Here is a 21930-nt window from a genome sequence, read left to right on the forward strand (position 1 = left end):
GAACTTCTGCTACTGTCAGCACACTGATCATCCTTGGGCACACAGCTCCCTGGATCCATCAGCAATGACTCACCCACTTCGCACAGTAAAACCACAAACGAAGGTTGTGTGGAAGCAGTACCTTGCCCTCCCTGCCACTGCAGAACTGATGTCCCACAGTGAGTGCTTACAGCCCCTTCAGCCCCTTTTAGGAGCGGTCGTTGCACAATCAAGCTACAACCACTAAAAGGCCAAGGCTGCAGCAAATTGATCTTTACAAACATTACACAGGCTCTTATTTCACACACCTTCCCAGTTTGCTGACATCTCCGTGTACCTTTTGTGCTTGTAGAAGGGTGATAAGTGTGGCTGACAAATGACTGCAGAGAGGGTGCATTTTGTCAACCACAGTTTGCAAAGAAAATTTTTTTAAAGAAAAACATACTATGACTGTCTCTTGAAACTCTCCTTACTTCATGAATCCACTGTCTGTCTCTGTCTCTCCTACATTCCTTTTGTTTTCTCTTTGACTTCTGCTAGTTTGTGCTTTAGGATGAGTTGTGGAAAGAGCTACATTCTGATTTCATAGCAGAAGCACTGCATTATCTTACTGAGACAATTGTGTGGCTTTCACTTTACTCATGTGTAAACACAACAGAATTTATCATGCAAAATTTATTCTTTTATTGATTGTTATTTCTCCCCAATAATTTTACCAATACCAGTGTCTCTTCTCTTTCTCCTTCATAGTTAACCCAAATCATGCTTGCTTTACTCGTGTAATTGTTATTGAGAAGGATTAATTACTTTTGGTCATTCAGGTTACTGAATAAAAACAAGGGCATCTGAGTTTTGAGTAAGAGTGTTCTACATTATCCTTATTAATATTTCTTTCTTAATATAGAAAGAAATATTGAAGGAAGGGCCATCAGTGATCTCATTCAGTTTCATGCAAGGAGCTCCTCTTTGTTAATTTCTCCTACACGCGATGTTAATTTCATACAGTCCTCAGGCTCCTAACAAGTTAGCAACACTGCCCTCATTAAGGAAAGTGAAGATATCACGAGGGAGCTATACTATTAAATGAATGTGTGTAGCCTCATTTCTTGGAGCTGCACATGATGCAAGATCAAAAACCTGCAGTTTTGAAGGGAGTATAGCAAGCAGTAAGAGCAAGCTCTGTCAGCTCACCTTCCGGGGGAGGCACTTATTCCCTGGTTGTTATCTCCTGATAAAGTGCTTATGCTCCAGAAGTCCACTCAAACATTTTTCTTGGGTGTAGGTTCTGTTCCAAGTGAAAAAGAGAAGCTGGGTATGAACAAAACTCTCAGACTCGAACATCTTAACTGTGTATCAAAATTAGAAGCAGTCATAGCTGGTACAAGCTCGCTCAGAAACACAGAAAGATGGTCTCAGTGTGTCCCAGGTACAATTGTAAATGGAAAGGTACTGATTTACAACAGAAGACCTAGCCATTCAGGTCTCAAATCTCTCTAGCTAAAACTACTTTTTCCAAAGTAAGCTGGGACCAACTTCAGATGGAAAGGTCAGACTCTGAATGGAAATCAAAGCATCCTGAGTTGGTCTCGGGTTTCCTCAGCCTACAACCCACAAGCGTTCATGATCCTGGTAAGCTTTGTCTCAGTCCATGTGCCTTATTTTGGCTTCATCTAGAGCTTGGTTTTCTTGACTAGATGGGTTTTCCAGTTAAACCATGCACAAATAATACAGCAGAGCCCACTGCTTTGATGACAAGCTGCGCTCATGATCTGCTTCAACATAAATGGCTAGCCAAGGCTGCTTTTTTTTTTCTTTTTCTTTCTTCACAACCACTAAGCTGAGAAGGGACCAAAAATAAAGATGAAGATAATAAAGAGAATTCTAAAGCTGAAACGATTGGGCATTAGAATTAGCAAACTTGGGTACTCTCGATTAAAGTATTTTCTAAAATGCATTTTCTATTTCCAGTATCTGCTTTCCAATGAATCTGGATGATCCTTGTTGGTAGAAAATATAAAGGAATAATTTGATCACAACCTGTCATCACTTGCTTCTGTCTGCCAAATCTCACAGTGTCTGTTTATGCGCATGGTAGGCATTCATAAAACCAGCTTCTTCTCTGAAAGCTGGCAAACAATACCATTGTGCTGTTCCCAAGGCAGCCTGTGGCAAGCAGTAAGAGCAAATGCAGTGTCATGCTCACACCTTTTAATTCTCCTCAGTGTCTTGACCACAAGTTACACCCCATCACAGATGCCCTCTTGCGCAGGGAAAGACTCAAATAAAGGCAATGTAATTTAGGGAGTGCTGGTTAGGTTTGCATAGTACCTACAATAGAAAATACATAGATGAGGGAGAATATTTGCAAAAATGATGGAAATTTATTGTGCTGACAAAGACTTTAGAGGAAAAGAGGACGTATGTAGGTCACACATGGACTAATAATGTCATCATTGCTAGCTTTAGTTCCTTTGCATGAGTGTCTGAAAGAGACAGACCTTTTTTGAAAATACAATCTCTCCCATTTCTCAAATACCCATCCAGCCTTGCCTGAGGATCACCTAACACAAGAAAGTCCACATTCCTAGTCCCTAAACACAAAACACGGGAATCTATGACAAAGGCCACTTTACTCCAGATTTTCTCTTCTCACTTCAGTCACCATTTCTGTATATGCCTTAGATTTGCACATTGCAACTTTCTTTCCAGGCTACCTCAGCTAGAAACAAATCAAGGGCTTTTGTTTGTTTGTTCTATGCTTTAGCTTCTACTTGAAAAATAAATCTTGCTTGGGATAAGCAAGATCCCCTGTGGCCAAACACTTGTGATATCAGAACTGTCTTTGAATTTGCCATTTTCTTCACCAGTTACCCGGGACATGGTCCTGAACTAAGCAGTGTGTGATTTTTGAAAACACTTAAAGGGGGTAGAAATCTCAGAAAGCAAGTTGTGTCAAACGGTTTACTAGGAAATACTATAAAAGGGTCATTCTCAGGGGTAACAAACCCTCCCACACCAGGGGAATGTAATTCCATCAGGAAAATGATTGCCTAAAAGTATCACACCCAAAATGCCTTACTTGGCATTACTCCCACCTCAGAGGCAGCATCAAGCCACCTGTGCATCCATTCATCCATTTTGCCTGCTACCTAAAGAATTCCATTACTCTGATAAACCTGTTAGTGCCTGAAATCCCCAACACATTATCGAACGATATCTTAGTGACCAAGGAACAGGGGATCAATAATAGTCTCGTGAAGGGACAAGAATGGGAATAAGGGTTAATAGCAATTATTCATGAAAAGCAATTTAAACCACTTTTAAAATTTAATTTTGTGTGCCAAATTTAAAGGATTCTTGAATGCTAAGGCCTTTTTAATCATGCTGATCCTATGTCTTATTAAGTAGGACTGGAACATTACTCTTTTTTTTTGTGACCCTCAGTTATCAAGGACATGCTGGGCAAACAGCCAAGGTAATACACGCTCAATAATAATAATCTATACTTAAAGGTAACATGATGGCTATTACATGATGGCTGTGCCGATTGGAGGAAGGTTAGATCCTCCAGCTCTGGTAACTGCTTGACTTAGCACTTGTTTTAGTGCATGAGAAACATTATAAAATAAAGCATATATCTTACAAGCAGGAGAGAAGTCATGAAATGTAAGCAGCAAAGAAATGGGAAGAGGTAGCAGAATGATGGGGGCGGAGAATCCAAAAGCAGTTTGGACATGCTTTTTTTTTTTTTGGTAAAAAAAAAAAAAAAAAAAAAAAAAAAAAACAACGAAATACAGCACTAAAACTCCCCTGACTCCATCTGCACAGAGGACTGTCACTGTGTGTGCCAGGAGAACAGATCAAGAGATTGATAGGAGTCCTATTCTATTTAAAGGATATGGAAATGTACAGAATCAAAGAAATTAGAAATGACAAAAAAGGCCAGTGAAAGACTATCTATCTCCTAGGATTGCCCTCTAGGGCACACTGGGGACAGGCAGGTTGTCTGGTTGAGTCATTAAGGTCTCAAGCTCTTTTCTTCCATGTCCCCATTCAAACTGTAGAGTTGTACTTTTATCTTCAGTTTTCAACCTTTTCCTGTTTGGCACAGAAAATACATGTTTTATAGATATGTGTATTTTTACATATTTGTTTTATTTAGCAAAAACAGGCCTTTGGCAATAGGCTTATATTTCTTAGATAGTTGTGTGGATCCCATGGACTCTCAAGGATCCAGAGACAATGGCTTGTCAGACAGTGGCCCATTAGTCATCGGTCTTGTGACCCACAGCACTCCTAGGACTGGAAAACAGCAAGTTCCAGAAATTGTCTCTTCCTTTAGGGTTTATTGGTAAGATGCTCCTGAAGCCTTTTTTCCAGCCATATCGCTGCTTTTATCCAGGTTAGCAGGAATCTGATGTTATCTACTGTACACTTTCTTTATGGTATCAACAGAAAATTGAGCTCTTTGACTACCTTCCAAGGAAAATTGGGAACTCCAGCTGAGTCCTCTAAACTACGATAGCTGTTGAAACAAGACTTGCTCTAACCCTGTGTCTACTGCATGTTCAGGATCACTCAAATTTGGCATGCTGCTCAGTCCCACAGATCTGGCTAGGTTATTCTTCAGGTCTCTGCCAGGTGAAGGTCCTTTCAGAGGGACTATTTGGATGTAAAAGCAGCCATGGTGCTGAAAGAATAAACTGTTTATTTTCTGAATGGGCTGAAATGGCACTTTCCCCTACTGCAAGCAGACACAATTTATTTCACCTCCCTGTACAATCAAGTACAACAACACCTGCTGCAAAACTCTTTTGGAGTTCTAAGATTCTGAACAGCAAAAATATTGTCTTTCATGTGACTTGTAGTACCTCATTTGGTGCCACTTCGAGTGAGGCCAACACACAGCTATTGAAAGGCTTTTAGTGGCAAGAGAAACTACTTAACAAAACACACATAATCTGAGGGGAAAGAAAAACAGCTTGCGTAAGGGTACCTAGGAAGATGAACTGCAGGAACACAGAATGGGCCCAGATCCTCTGAGCCTCAGTTGGCGACCTGCTCGCTAGCCTGCCACATTCAGACCGCGCCACTGAGCTTTAAAATGAAAAATGACTTCAAATGAAAAGAAACAGTTCCTAAGCATAGGTCTACTTTAAAAACACACAGCGCTCTAGTGCTAATCAATATTTTTTGTCTATAACATTTGTCTTACATAGTTTTTTTTAGTAGTACAGTGCTGATTTCCCATTTTGCTTTTCTAGAAAAAAAAAAAAAACAACATGAAAAACACTTGCAAGTATCTTTAACAGGTGTTCTACTGACATACACACTGCTTAAAGGTCACTTTTTTTTTTTTTTTTGACAAAGACCTTAGACTTCTATATAAAGTGCATCAGGTTTTCCTGAGATGCCTGAAAGCAAATGTTGACATGGGGCTACAGCACTCCACTTCTTCCTCAGCTTCAAAACACAGAGATGCTTTAGAGAAACCTACCAGAAGCATTAATATGATGATGTGCCAGCAACAAACTGCAGCATGTCGTGCAGAGTTCTGACCTCAAAGAAAGCCTGAGTGTCTGCAAGGGCTCTTCACTAAAGAACAGCGGCATTTTCCAAACACAAGAGTGGAAAATAATCCTCTTTGGTGAGCAGTCATTTCTTCTAGATAATAAGGAAGAGAATTTGCAAAACAGCACCATACCTCCAATACGTTAAGTGTGTATGTATATATATTGTTTAATGCTTTGTTTTTAGGAGAAAAGACAGTTCACTAGAGTTTAAAACAGTGTTAAACTTGCTGTACAGACTAGTCCAAATTTAAGCTTGAAATTAGTCCAGCACATCAACTATACTTCAGAAATTTCTAAGGTTTCTTTCACTATGGGAGCTAAGTGGCAATGGGCTTAATCCTGCACTCCCTGACATCCATAGTAAAGCTTCTGCTGCCCTCAGCAATACTGGATCTGACCCTGTAAATCCCAACATGCTTGTGATCAGAGCTTGATTTCTAAAACCTTTTTACCCAGTTTCTCACGGTAACTTGTGCTGGGAATTCTGCAGAGACCATTCACTTGAAAGATGTCTGAGCGAGATTTCTTTCATTCAATGACAAATCCCCGACTGATTAAAAGACCTGTGCTGACAGCCCTCCAGGAAGCCATGCCATCTACTGCTTGGGCAGCAGGCACTGCTGGCAACATGTGCCAATTTAGAAAACAGGGAACAGTGAGGGAGTCAAAGTCTCTGCAAGCTTCCAAGCAGTTTAAAATAGAAGGGAATTTTTGTCTTGGTTAAACACAGTCCCCAGCTTCTCACAGCCAGCTAGATAAATTAACTATTATCTAAAACATTTCTATCATCTTCAGTGTGGCACGGTAAAATGTTAGCTCTTTGGTTATGTTGGGTTAGGTTAGGTAAAATGTTAGGATTGTGTAGTATGTTGGAGTACACTCAGTAGTTCCTCTACAGAATCACCAGCTCTGTGGTGTAAATATGCCTCCAAAAACACATATCCATGGACAAAAAAATTTGGACTCTAATTATGTTGTGTTTTTATCCTCTCTTTCTGTAGAAATACAGCTTAAGAGATCATGCTGCCTACCTCTCAACCTCTCCATAGTGACCCTTGAACCTGCTGGCTGCCTTCTGCCAAACTGGCAACATGAGAAAGGTCACAAAAATGAGAAGCTCCTACCAGAAAAAAAGTATGTGGGTGGCATACAGAAGTCCACATTGGCACCTTTGAGAGGGAAGGGGGTGTGTGATGAGGCCAGTAATATGTTCTTTTAAAAACGAGCTGGGGGGGCGGGGGGGGGGGGGGGGGGGGAAGGACTCTCTAAGAGGAAAGCAGATGAAATTTGAGGGTGTTTTCTGGCACACATGATGGAAATTGACAACTGGGTTACAGACTTGTGTGGGCAGAAACACAATTTCAGAGGAAACTAGACTTCGTTAATTCTGCTGCTTGGTTGTGTTACTGTTTTCCGTGAAAATTATTAGAATAATTAGACATAGCAGACTCAATTGCATTACCACTAGAGAAGAACTGAACCAAAACCACAACAGGATGCTGAGAAAAGGTCAATTGCTGAGCAGCCATGTACTATACAAAGTAAGAGCCAATATCAATACATAACTTATACTGCATATTAATTAAAGTAATATACATAATGAAAGCTCTAAAAAAAAAACAAAAAAACACACAAACAAGGAAAGAACCTGCAGGGCATTTAGAACAAAGGCAGCACCTTTTCCTGCAGAAGAAAGGACTGTCTCATTCTTCAATTCTTAAAACAGTGTTTTCTTATAAGTAAGCAGAATGAGAAGCAAGCAGGGAGCTTTAGGAAGAGCTGGTAAGGACATACCCTGCATCTTCAGCAGGTGGCAGGATGATAACCGAGAACAACATCTTCTGTTGAATATGTGTGTCACAAGGCTCAGGGGGACTGCTAATTCCCTTTCCTACAATGACTCAGGCTGGGATTTCCCCTAGTTTTGTTATTAGCCTAGTTGCTATTTTTCTTCCTACCCATTTTGTTTCTTAGGAGACTGATACTCAAAGAAAAAAGAAACAACAAAAAAACCCAGGCCCACTCCTACCAGTGTGATCCCAAGTTAAGAAATAACCAAATGCTCTTCCCTCCTGAGATCTGCCAGCACAGAAGGAACATGCTTTGTTAGTATAGAGTGTGTCCAGGGAAGTAAATTTCCAGGCACAGCCACACTTTGCTCTCTGAAAGCCAAATAGTATGGATTTTTTTAATTTATTTTTTATTTTTGTGTTTTCAGGGCAGTATTAGAAGTTTCTCCAGTAGAACAATGTAACTGGGCAATGATTTATGGCGCAGAGCAGTGTTTACACGACAGAGTCATAGAGCACAGCAGCAATTTCCCTGTCACCCAGGACTGTGCAGTCCTGTAACAATTACACTTACATCTCTGTGTAAATATACAAACAAATTCAGGGACTCTTCTTCCTGGGGAGGATCTGTCAAGCCCGTTTGGACATATTCTAGGACAGAATGAATATGGTGCCCCATAATAACTGCTGGCTCTTCTGTCTCATTTTCATGAGATCACAATCTGCTTCATTAATCTGGTCACCATGATTTCCTCTTTTCCCTGTCTTTTTACTCTCCCTCCCCATCTTTCATTTTATTTAACATGAAACTATAGCCAAGAGAATAGAACAATAAGAGGTGCTGAAAATTCCCAGACCCTAGCCCAGTCCTCTACTGGATGAATATTACTCTGAAGAGTAATAGTTTGCAAACTAGTTTGAAGAGTAATAGTTTGCAAACTGGTGCAAAAATAGTTTTTGCACCAGTTTGGTGCAAAATCCTGAGATTACTGAAGAAACAGCACACTTCACACATGCTAGAAACTAAGTCCTGCGTTATAAGCCCTGTCTCTTGTTATGTTCTGGCTTCTCAAAAGGACCAAATACCTCACTCCTTGATGTAATGTTGAAGCTCTTTAGTCTTCATCCCTCTTGAAAATTCTGGTGCTTATTTTTAGGATCTCTGCCAACGGTTTAAGAACTGATGTTAAACCCCTGTGCTTGATATGCTGAATGTGTGGGTTTCTGGCACATGTATTTAAAAAGAGATGTGTTATTAATTGGCTTCCTAGGGGCCACAGGACTTTGGAAAAGACTTAATAAAAGATACGCAGCATTAGAAAGCAGAACACCTTCAAAAAGTGCTGCTATAAAAGATGACTCATCAGATGATACCACTGATATTGCACCTGAGGAAAGTTGTCCCAGATCAAAACCACCCAGACACAGTGGACATGTTTCTAAGAAAGATGCATAAAATCTTTTACCAGGTTGTTTCCTCAGATGAATAAAGCAACTGAAAGAGCAGGCAATACGTGGATATCCAGCGCAAGTGGTAGGTAATGGGGGCTTAAGTTCTCATGTCTTGATCCTGCTCTTATTTGGAGATGCTGACACATCTCCCTCATACTTTACGGAAAGTAGGACTGGCACCAATATAGCTGTTCTCAATTTCCTGCTTTCTCCCCCAATCTGTTGTTCCTATCTATTGCTCTCTGTGACCGGGCTTTTTAGCTCATCCCTCCATGAAGCTTGGCTACGTCTGCTTATCTGTTTGCTTAAGCCAGCGAAGCAGTCTAGGTAGCTCTTTGCCTTTATATAACATTTGCTTACTGTCCAACGGTATCTTTGGCAAAGCTGACATATTCATTGATCTATCTGAAGCATGTACAAGTGATTGATCACTACTGCCCTTTCAAAATTACTGCCCACCCCTGATGGTGGGGATGGGGGGAGGGATTACATGTGGATCAAAATATAGGACCAAGAAAGAACAAAGAGACAGAGGCACTTTCCCACATAGAGAAAGCTTTTGAGGTTGCACTTGAAAGATGGTAGGTAATACAAATTCTACCCTGGAGTGACGAGCTGGGGTTGAAGACTCCCGGGAAGGGTGGGAATATGTATCAGAGGGTCATGACCACTCCGCCCTTCCTTTATTGTTAAAGGGGGAGGATTTATGTATTAATACCAATGGATTTATGTATTAATACCTGACCAATACCAATGGGTCAGGGCCATGCTGGACAAGACATTAGAGTGACATTTAAAACGCAGACAGCACTTCCACAGTGCGCACACCTTGTTATCTAGACAGCACACAGCATGAGGAGGGAGTGGCACATAATGGGGAGACAAATGGGGGGCAAAGCGAGAGCTGAGCCAGGGGCACTAGGGCAAGCTTGCTGCTCTGTCACAGGCAGAGGTGAGCACCCTGATTGATGTCTGCTGCAAGCTAATGGGGTCGTGCTGGCTGAGGAAGGGGGGGGGGGAGGATCTCATTTTGGGAGCCATCCTGCCTCTGCTACAGAAAGCAGTAATAGCGTAAGTCAGGAGCCCACAGACAACTACCCAGTGACCCCAATACAATCTGCTTGCCCCCATCAAGTATGAGCACTCTAATTCCCCTCTCTGTCAATGTGAGCAAAACCAGCTGAGTCAGATTTAAAAGTCAGATCTTACTCAGGCTCTCGGACTTCAAGCTCTCTTCTGTCACCTCCACTGGGAACTGTTCAGCTCAACTGGGAGCACTTCACATTCATTTTCTCCACTGCTCTGCTTTGTAAACCTGTTTTGCCCCATCCCTTTAGATAATAAGCTCTTCAGTAGTCTCATTCTGGTCTGCACATACAGCACCAGCATGACATGGCACGAGATCCCTGATTACATTTTCCATGCTTCACTAAAATCCACATGGAGCCATAGGAAGGACAGAGCAAAGAAAAACAACTCCAAGCAGTTATGAGGAGCATAGAAAGGTCCAAATTTACCTGTGTCCCATTAATTTTTGCCATGAGGAAAGGGGCAGCAGCATCTGTAGTAGCAGCTACAAAGAATGTCCTTGGTGAAGAAAGGGAGGTGGTAACTGTGGCTGCTGGTAAACTGCAGGGACCAGAATATCTCACAGCCACACTCCTTTTCTATTCACTTCAGCTTTTGACAGCTTCCAGCTTTTTGTTGTTGTTGTTTTGTTTTTCATCAAACAGAAGCAGTATATATCAAATAGGGGGCACTTCTCAGTGTCAGATGCTTTGTTTAGTAAAGCTTGGGAAATACAGTGTCATCTCCATTTTTTTTCCTGAAAGGGATAAAAGACATCACAGACCTTACACATCCTTGTGGGTTGTTATTGTGGGGTTAAGGCCAGTGTTTTAAAAATGGAGGAGAACTAAGCTTGTATTATAAGTACCTCCAGGCTTTTGAATTGGTTTATAAAAATAGGTGCCTGAAGAAGAAAAAGAAGAAAAAAAGAAATCTGAAAAACAAATTCAACACCAAGTAGTTTCTAGTGTGCCCATCTATTTCAACTAGTGTGATATTAATAGAATACACAACAGCAGGGAGTGGGAAAATAAACGTATTTTCACTCACATAAAGGGACTGACTAAATGACTCACAAATGCAAAAATAAATAAATGGCTCCCCATGATAATCTGAAACGATATTATACCCACTGAAACAACTCAGCTTCTTAACTGTAACCTAGCATGTTAAATTCAATCAGTTTTATTTGAGGCCATGGTCAGACTGAGTGATCAATCTCTATTACCATGGGCTTTTTTTTTTTTAATCCTGTCTTTACAGTGTCATTTTTCTTCTCACTAGACATTTCAGTTCATTTCCCTGAACCTTCATCAGCTTAATAGCTGAATTTCAGACTTACCAAAAACAAAAAAAGCTCAAACTTCCAGAGCAAAGCAAGCAAGCGTGTGCTGTGCATGGGAAAGGGGAATATAGCTAAAAAAATGTAAAAATAGGCAAGGCAATTGTTAGCATTGCATATCCTGCACTTACTGGATAATAGTTATGTATTCTAGCTTAATAATGCAGATATTCAGGGTCAAACAGGTGCTGGCTTCAGATGGTGTAGAAATCAAGAGGCAGGGGTTTTTTTTGATCCTGTATAATTGGCAAACAGGTATTCCCCTAGAGAAATGGAATGAGGACACAGCAATTAACTCTCCCAGTCCTGCAATCGGAGTGCTAATCACATCCTTAGCAACTGCACGGTCACTATGGTACCGACACCATCTTTTGCTCAAATCCTTTCCGATTCATTCTCCTGGTAACTTTGGTGCCGGTCAGAGCAGAGGTTACATACACTTGCTGACACTACGCTGAATGGCTCCATCAATCTCCAGTCTGCAATATTGGACTCGGTTGCAAATAAAAATCAGCTGGGAGGCTAGAAAGGAAGGCAGTAAGCGTCCAGAGAATCTATGCTGTTTGCTTTTCAGAAACACTGTGCAAATGACAAACACAATGCCTCACTACAGTCTCTCTGCTCTAATAGTCTTAAATGTGAGGCTAATGAACTTTATCTTTCAACTCCATTGAACCTCATTATACTGTAAATACCCTTTGTGTAACATCTTCTCGTGACTCAGCTGCCAAAAACAATAATGATACTATCAGAAAAGAAGGAAAAGAGAAAGCCATGGCTTTAGAAACAAGCCAATCAGATGCATCTTTCCACAGCAAATATTTGTCCTGGGAGAAGCAGTGACAAATTACAGAGGTTGTAATGGAAAAAATGCTAGATGTTGAGACATTTTTGAATGCTATCAGAATCAGAAAATAGCACACAGGAAACAGACTAACGATCTGTCCCTGATGGAATTGTGGAGTGGACAGTGAACCTCCCCTCTGAGAAGTTCTATCCCATGCACTGCAGGCACAAACAACAGGAACTGTCTTTCATTCGTGTTTGGGGCTTGAGTCGCTCATCTCCTCAAACTGCTTTGGGTACCCCAGTGACACAGAAGAGCTGAGCTCCAATTCTCACCATGTGAAGAGGGGACGCTGAGCTCCTTGCACTGCTGGCATTACAAAGTGTCGAAGGAGAACTTACTCAAGATGCCAGCCCCTTAATTTCAAATGCCAATGTTTTGGTACATGGGAAGGCTAATCTTAGCATTAGTTAAGCAAAGAGAAAGGAAGCAAGTGCTTGCAGGAAGAAAATGGATGTCATCTAATCCAAGTGTATTAAGCCTACGTCAGGACACTGTGCAGTTAATGGGAATAGGACGAAACATTCCCAGGGGACATATTTTCAGTATCTTCTCAGCCGCACGATGATGCCCTCTGACAAAGCTGGTACTAATCACTTTTGGAGGCAGAACAGAGGACTAGGTGGATGCTGTGTGGATCTAGTGTGATGACATCTGTTTTCACAGGTGGAAGATGACATTAAAATGGAAGGTACAGATACTGGGAGGTAATCAACTGGAGTGACAGTTTCAAGTGGTACTGACTGAGACACAGATAAATGCATAGCTTCCAAAAGATTTGTAGAGTGGATATTTTCTGTAATGTCAGCATTTATCATATATTGCTAATTGGAGGACCTCAATTCTCCATTTTCCTAATTGATTACTGTAACAAAGACACCTTGAGTGCTGTATATTGCTCACTGATTGCTAGGCAAACATTATTGGAGTGTCAATATTTGCTTTTTCCTAGAGCTATCATTGTTTGAGAGGGTGTAAGTCATTTGGGATAATGCTCCAGTAGCGTTTTATTAAACACGCATGGAAAGCATCTGGTTTGCTTAGTCTCTGTTTTCTTTTCTTTCTTTTTCAACAAAAACAACTGCTAGTCACTTGATAAAGCCAAAAGACAAGATAAGGCATTTGAAAGGAACATATGATATTCCTGTCCTATTGGCATCACGTTACTTAGCTTGGTAAAGGTTGAGAATTCAAAATTATCACCCGTTTTACATTTGCATAGCTGGTCTCTGTAATGAAGCATTCCCCTAAATTCCCATCTCCTTCTACCCCAGCTGCTGATGTTTTATCTTTAACTAGAAGCCAACATCTTTATCAGAGACTTTCATTCAGAAGTTTGTGCATCACCTGGCATAGCAGGGATCCTGCTCCTAATTAGTGCTTCTTGATGCTACTGTGATACAAACCTACATTTTTATGTTAGGGGTGAATGCTCTGTTTCTTGAATGGGTGAAATAAAACTCAACTGTTTACCTGGACAAAATGAGGAGAAAAGTACACAATAGTTTCTTGCTAAATTAGAGGGAGAAATGATTTTCTGTCCTAGCCAATATTTAATGAGGCTTTCCAGTTCTTCCAGGGGTGTGTCTTTTTAAATAGCATAAAGATTTTCTCTGTGGTCCAAGAGCTTGGGCAATAATCAGCATAGTGGAGTTGGAAATAACTCCGTAATTGCAAGTTTGGCCAACTTATCCAAACTTATCCAAAGCCCTCACCACAAATTTTATGAGAAGTACTACTTGATATTTGCATGAAAGTCATAGTACACAGAGTATGATGCATTTGGCAGGGTGGCTGAGGTGCATAGCTGTGGAATAACACTTCAGAACATGTTATTGGTCCTCTGGTCATTCACTATGTAGGTAACTACTCACAAGAATACTGTCCTGAGGTAGAGAGAAGATCACTGGAATTGATGGTAATGAAATGCCTGGAGAGTTCCCTGCTGCACTTGGGAAGTAGACAAGAAAAGTGGATTGCAAAATCCAAAAGAATGGCCTTGGATCCCTGACACGGGTCAAGAAGAGGTTGACTGTGTATTTCAAAACTAGAAATCCACACCACACAACCAGGAGTTTTGAAAGGACAGCATTGTTAGCCATGTGTTTTTTTTTGTTGTTTTGCTAACTTCTATGTTTTTCCTTCATCCTGTTCTATAACCAGGATAGAATTTGGCCTTCTATATACAAAAAATAGTGCCCTTCAATGGTTGTTTAAATTAGACAATTATTCTTGTGCAAGCCAATTGGGAAGGTGTATAAATACACTATGCATGTCTTTTTACACATGCAAAATGTAATTTCACAAATAGCAACTTCAGGCATCTGGAGTAGATAAAAATCTATGGAAACGATCTGAGAAGAAACTTTAGTCTGTTCAGCACTAGAACTCACATATATGAAGCATTACCAATATCCTGCTGAATAGGAATTTGTCTTGACATTACGCTGATTGTTTGGGAACTGCTGGTCAGTATAAGTCATGTTTTCCCTTTCTGCATAATCTGAAGAGAATTACAGTCTCATAGTTTCAGTTGCAGAGTATAAATTCAAGTCTAAAAGCTCATGTTTTCAGCTGTCTGTACATTCCTGTGACATTCCCCAGTGGATCAGCGATTTCAATGGCCAATCACAACAACACAAAGCTCCTTACTTCCTCTTTTTTCACTTCTGATGAAACTTCCTCTATCACAGAGCAGAGCTAATGGTCCAGATTTAATCAACAACAGCATTTACATTTCAAAATAATGAGAGCCACTCAGCTGGTAACTTGTTAATTAGTTCTGAAGCATTCTCCCTTTCAGCCTTTATCCTCTTGCACTGCAGCTCCAAATAGACCTGGCTGAGGCTGACAATCCTTCCAATAATAAAAGAGGTAACTTGAGCAAATGTTATCTCAGAATCCTATCTTGCTCTAAGCTCACTTTACACCAATCTCAAGGAGAACTACTCCTGATTTACCTCGGGGTAAACGTTTTAGTGTATCACATCATCTTTTCCCACTAAATTTTTTTCCTACTATTTTTGAATGATGAATGTCTGCAAAGCAATTACATGCCTGAACTTAAACCTCTCTCACCCCTTTATTTTTTAATAATGCTATTCTATTTGAGGACAGATTCACATTTGCAGAAGAGCTATTTCTACCACCTTATAATTCAGTGCATTTTTTTTCCTCAATTCTAACATGAAAGCACTTTTACACAAAGCTATACAAAGCTACCAGAATATAAATAAGAATCTCTCCTTTTTTTTTTTTTTTTTTCTAGCACCCAGATACTTGCAATTGAGGATGAATGCAAAGAATGAGGATCTGTTCCTAGTTTCTGTCCCTGTGCTAATAAAATCCACGAGACAAATGCTGGGTCTCACAGTCTTCCCCAGCATATTCCTTAACTGCAGAATTCCACCAATTAGTCCCCAGTGCAGGATATGCCTCCACTGACCTGCTGCCAATCAGTTGCTCCAGAGCCTAGATCGATTTTGTCCTGTGATTATCAATTTTCCTGTCAGACAAAACAGACAAGATCTTAAAGAAAAGACATTTTAGGAAATAAAATCAGGATGTTCCACTCAGCACATAATTTCCTCCTATATCCTAATTTTGCATGGCACATAAGTGTGTGCTTAACTTCAAGCACTTGATTAATCACCTCTTTGAGAAAAGGAAGTCTTTCCTGAACTGGAGGCTAGTTCTTCTCTTCTGCAGCTCTACAGATGAATGCTTTCTTTAATTCTGTTTTCTTTTTCTTTCTTTCTTCTTTTTTCCTTCTTGCTTTTTTTCCTCATTTTTCCCCCTCTTCCCACTACTTTTTTTTTCCCTATCATGTATAATAAATCTTTGCAAAGTTTTTGTCTTTCCTAAACATGGTGGGTGTAAGGAGACGGCTTATTTAAATAAGGTAGAGGAATACATGTAGGTTATAAAAATAGCAAAATATTCCCAAAATTTTAACAGGAATTTGTTCTTTTGATTCATTTCAATTTCTTTGGAAGCCTGAGGTCAAAATATACGTAACATTGTGCCTGGCATTTTCATTGATCTTTGTCTTCTATAAATGAACTGCTTCACAAATAACAAATAAAACAACAAAAGGAAGAAGAAATAAAACTGCCATGTAAAACTTTATCTTTCCTAAGTCTCCAGGGCATCTTTTGAAAATCATCTAATTTTGTCTGCTTGTGACCACCATAAAGTACGTTCCCATACATTGCAAATTTGGAAAAATGTTGCCAATAGTTTAAAAATACATAAACAAAGAGGTCATGTATTTCAATCAGACATTTAGAGGCTGCACATGTTGTCTGTGAAACCAATGCAATGATTCTGATTTTCACAGAAACATGACCAAGCCTTAGGGTTGGCAGAAGCGGTGAGTTTGGATCTGAGCTCCGGGAAACACAGTTCTAGAAATGTGATCTGCAGAATATCAAGATTGCAGAATCGCAAGACTGAATACATTTCATTTGAAATACTTGTCTAATCACTTTCTAAAAGATAATCTGATGTGCTTATACGTATTACTTACAAAAGTCTGTTCTATCACAAAATTCACAGCTTGATAATCCCTAGGAGGCATAAATCCTGAAGATCACTTGATAGCCAAACTTGAGACATCCAGTGTACAAACTGCCTGTATCTGCAAAAAACACTCATCTGATTAAAACTGCCTAATTGAAAAGAAGGTTTCCTAGAACAAAGGAAACAAGTGGGAGGGTGTGCTTAATTAATTATTTTGGGGGACTAGTAAGATTTCTGTTCTTCTTGACTCCTCTTTCTGTACTTTTAAAAAATACTCTGCCAGTAACAAGCAGTCTCAACATACTTGCCCAGAGGGGCTCTGATCCAGTTAAGACAAAACTTACATTGATACTAGTGAGCGTGACCCTGGATTATACATTTGTACTTGACTTGTCAGAATTCATCTCCGCTGCCCACTTGGCATATCACACCGTGCAACTTAGGTCCCCGATTCAGAAGTGAGAGTTACAAAAAATCTGTTTTAAATTAGTTTAGTTTAATTTGGGTATTTGTGGGATTCGGACAGCGCCAGCAAGACTAATCTGGTTATAGAATAAGAATATTAGCCATTGCAAATCAGGCTCTGGCAAATTTATTTCTCAAATATAAATAACCTTTCTGTTTTATGTATGAATATATAAGTGTTTTGACTTTTGTGTGGGAGTTGGAGGCTCTGTCCCTATAAAGATTTGTGCATACATTTAAGTCAAACCTCTAAGGAGTAGTGTCTGTTCCTCCCCTCTCCCCCTTGCAATTTTAATTAGATTCCTTGATTTCTGCATGTGCAAGGTATAAGGTTAAGCAGCTCAGGGACACTTTGAGGTATTCTAGGCTATCATTTGGGCAATAGTGTGGGAATCTTCTGCATATATCCACAGCAGCAAGAAAACAGCCAAACTGTTACCATAACAACAGTTTTGAGGGAGGGAGTTATAAAAGGGAACAGCAGGAAGAAGAATTTCTTTGAAAACATTTCAGTGTAATGTTAGGGCATGAGGTGGGAAGGCACAGAAGCACGCATTAGATAATCTAGTCTTTAAAATCTACTGTATGCTGTCTGTGATCACTGTGAGTTACTAAGGAAAAAAAACAATAACTCCCTGCTGAGACTAAGGCTATGAGTATCCCTACTTGCAGTTTTGCGGCTTGTTGACTAGTCTCCATCAGATTTTGTGTTTTTTAGAAGAAAATGCCCCCTTTCCACATTTTAATATTGGAAAGCTACTCTTTGGTATGCTTCCTCCCCAGAGGAGGTTGCTCAGAGTTATGCTGTGGCCCCTTTTATTTTCTCCCACTCCATAACATTACTTCTTGTTAACCATTAATATACACGTTTCACTATTTGTTTTTTGTTTGTTTGTTTTTCCTCCATCTACTACAATTTTATCTTTATAGATCCAGTGGTGCCTTGCAGCTGTAGAGTTCCCAACCTCTTCCCTCACTCTGTGACCTAACCTGTGCTTGCCCTAGTTTAGAGCATTACAATATCACACTGAATTTGGACTCTCCCTCATTCTTCAGAAATACCCATTACATCAAGTACCCTTTCCCCGTCACACACTCTGCTTTCACCTGTTATTATTTTTAAGCTTGTGGCACACATTGATAGCAGTTATTTTTAGCCATCCACCTACCTATTTTTAAACAACTCCTCTGCCTCACTCCCTACCTCAAAATATACCAGCTGACTTCAGTTCAGTTATGCTCAAGGTCATCCATCACCCCCGTTCCCATCTTTTGGAACTACATATAGTCACTGTTATACTGGCTGTACTTGCTGATGGAGGGGGGAAAAGCAGGCACGTGGAAATGTAGGCACTCTTTTACCCAGACTTGACTCTGACCCAGTGCTAGACAATGCACTGCCTGGTCCTGCACGGCATGGATGTGATGAGGTCAGAGCTGTGTGGCCGCAAACTCCTTTCTGTAATTAGATCTGGGCTGCATTTTCCCTTGGAAATGCTCTCTCTTTATCATCAAGACATTTCAAAGCTCACTTCTATTTTTTTTTTTTCTTGAAGCAGTGAGACAACTGATTTTTTCCTAGCAATTTTTTCCCCGTCACAAAAATGATAATGAAAAACAATTTAAACTTTGAATTTTTTTTTCAGCTATTCCATTACTGATCTTTCCATTGGCTCAGAGGAAACAGTGAGAGAGGGTTTGATTCTTTTCTGTGGAAAGAACATCAAAAACCCAGTTACGCTTTTTGTAGAAAAAGAACATTTTTTCTCTTATCCATTATTTTGCTAGCAATTTTGTATAGCATTTCTTTGAAAATACATGTGCCAGTTTAGTTTTAAATTTCTTTACTCCATTCTGCTACTGAAAAGGCTGCAGATGGAAGGGGGAACTGGGAACTCCCTGTGTCAATCAGCTCTATTCACTCAATGGCTGTATTTATTAGTTTCATTAAAAACATATTGAGCCGCCCTGGTTCCTCAGTTCCGCACGCCTACACAATCCCGACTGCCTCACCATCCCCCTGTCAGTTCGCACTCTACCCCGAGGCCTCTCTCAGCTTGAGATTCCACATGAAACATGAATCCAAGAGGATATCACATGTTTTTAGGTCTTGCTGGAAAGATTTCACACAGTTTGATAGGGCGTGTGTGTCTGTTAGTGGCCCACAAGATGAGAAAAAAGAAATCCTTTAGTTGGAGTGATATATATCTATATCTATATATCTATATCTATATATATATATATATACACACACACAGGTATATATGTTCTAAGAAGAAACAGAAAGAAAAAGACTATGTGAAGCTTGGAATACATCTCCATTGTTAATGTCATTTGGACATGAGTGTATGTATAGCATCTGACCAGAGTATTAGTCATAAACCAAAGTTTTGTAGGAAATACGGCACATTGGGCTGTCATCATAAGGGAACAGCCCTTAGAGGAGATTCTTAATTTGTTACATTATTAATGCTGAGGCATGGACTGGAAAACATGTCTCTCTCCATTTGCCTCCTCCTGTTCTTATCAAAATCAGAACCACATGGAAGAGCAGAACCAAAGGACAAAAGAATGGATGCTGACAGAAATATTACAGTTAGACTGTCTGTCCTTAAATGTTTTTGTTTTTTTAATCTATTTTATGACAAAATAAAAAGGTGTGGCATAAATCTGTAAGATCTTTGTACAGAGGACCGAGAGCTGAGGTTGCAGTCTAAACTCTATTTAAGTTGCAAGCCTGGTCTAAAGACAAGCTAAACTACTAAGCAAATACCAGGCTAAGAATAAGTTTTCAGAAAAGGATTTTTTTTTTTTTTTTAAATGTATTCTGCCCTGAAGAGTAACCCATACAAATCTATCTGCTCAAATACATTAGAACTGAATTTCTTCCTCTTTTTGGAGATGATCTCTCTTTCCAAAATCATCAGATTGAGAAACCACTACCTGAACACACTAGTTTTCTTTCTCCTTCCCTATATATCTATAGGCTTTGAACTTTAATGCCTGAAACCTACAATGTTCCAAGAATGGAAGAGACTTGAGTACACTCTAATGTTCTTACACACTCCAAAGGATGTAGAGCATACAACCTCTTCCATAAGTATCTTCTTTTTTCCTAAGCACATCACAGCATATTAGCACTGGTCTCAGAATCTTTTATAGAAAAATTACAGCTTTTCCTCTCATGACAGCGATACAGCATACAAGATCTGCTTACTACCAAATAAGTATTTTCAGCAGTTATGCAGCCCTCTCAAAATATTTGATCCACACAGTCACCCTGACAAGGAGTTCATAGTATTATTTACCTGTTTTCAAATGAGAAAGCAAAGGTAGATCTGAATGTATATTTGTATATGAAATTGACACAAACATACCAGTGATTTTCTCCCAGATTCGTTAACTTTTCATCAGTTCAAGCCACTTCCATGCAAGTCCTTTCCTATATGGAAAAGCAGCCCTTTGAGGAGCAAGGGACGAATAGCCAAAACTTCTCTGACACAAAGGTTCGCTGCCAATAATTTCTGATTCATTAGGGAATTGTTCTCTCCTTTGTATGTGCAAAATGTAATTCCCACCAACATCAAAGAAAAAACTGACCTCCTTGTCAAGCAGCAACTACATGGGGACTGTTTTGTTGTTGTTCAGGGGCTCAACAACATTTCTCACTTCATGGATATTTCACACACCTACCCAGTGTGGTGGTCCAGCTTCCTCCTGGAGTGTGCGCTGATCTTCTGCTGCCTGGTACCACCAGACACACACAGCAGCAGGTAAAGGAGGCCTGCCCAGCCTGGTGGTCACTGCAGCCACTGCTAGCATGAGCTCCATCTTGCAGCTTCTGTGCCATAGTGGACACTTGAGGCATCAAGCCAGAAAAGCCCAGCTGCCAGAGACTATGTTTGGAGAACAGCACAGCCACTTCCTCCCCTCCCAGATAAATTACTTTCGGGAAACACCTGATCACAGTAACAGCTCCCCAAGCACTTGTCTTGCTCTCCTCACAGACAGCTGCAGTCACTAGAAGAGCCCAACAGCACCTGCTGGGGGAATGATGCGTTATGGGAGCACTGGTGGTGTTCATATGAACAAATAAATGCTCTCAGCATCTTTTATGTCTGAAATCTTGTACTTTTCTCCACACGATCTCCCAAATAGTGCCCATGGCCTGACTGACTTCAGGCTCAAAGATAGCCCTCAGCCATACCCAGGTGGTTTTAGGGTGCTCTGGTGGGGCCATACCAGGAATTCAACAATATGGGTAACTGGAATATGGCCTTATTGTGTTTATAAGTAAAAACATGATATGGACGTGCCTAGGTGGATTTTTTTTATTGGTGCAGTGGCCTGAAGGGGCAGGTGCCCAGCATCAGAAATGCTGAGAGAAAAGCAGGCAAGGGGTTAACAGCAATCCCCACCACGAAGCATATTTCAAATGGCAGCACTTTTATAGTTGTTTGGTAACTATCAGCAGAAAGCCTGGCCAGCACAGAAGGGGATGACAGAATTGCTGTGTGGGGACAGGACAGCAGGGCTCCCGTGTGCAGCGCGAAGACCCACCTGACAGGGCGGAGCACATTTCCTCCCGCACTTCCTCTCAACATTAGAGCTGCTGCCATTTCACAGATGTTGCTCAGGGACAGACCCAACTGTCCTGCTCCTTCACAGCCCGACAGTGTGCCCCAAAAAGGCTCCTGAGCGGGGTGGCTCACCAGAGAACGGGCCGGCCGCTGTGGGGAGACCTGAGGGGAGAGGCGCCATTTTGAGGGGCCCCGTGTGTCTCCTCAGCGCCTCAGCGCTGTGGCGGCCTGAGATGTGCCCGCCTCAGCCATGCCCAGCCATCGCAGCACGCTGCTGTTCCCAGTGTTAGCTGGGGGTGAGGAGAAGCATTTT

The 21930-nt window shown here is 40.6% G+C and overlaps 1 long non-coding RNA gene across 1 annotated transcript in view; it reads right to left on the reverse strand.

Annotated features, from left to right (window-relative positions):
* LOC137858376 (uncharacterized) overlaps positions 1-21266 on the reverse strand; it is a 23907-nt gene extending 2641 nt beyond the window's left edge. Inside the window, exons 1-3 of the long non-coding RNA XR_011097684.1 lie at positions 20731-21266; positions 2185-2307; positions 1171-1264 (exon numbers count right to left, since the gene is read on the reverse strand). This is a non-coding gene — a long non-coding RNA (uncharacterized lncRNA). The remainder of the gene's footprint in view (positions 1-1170; positions 1265-2184; positions 2308-20730) is intronic.
* Positions 21267-21930: the final 664 nt, after the last annotated feature.

Source organism: Anas acuta, chromosome 6, assembly GCF_963932015.1.
Source record: "Anas acuta chromosome 6, bAnaAcu1.1, whole genome shotgun sequence".
NCBI classification, from domain to species: domain Eukaryota; kingdom Metazoa; phylum Chordata; class Aves; order Anseriformes; family Anatidae; genus Anas; species Anas acuta.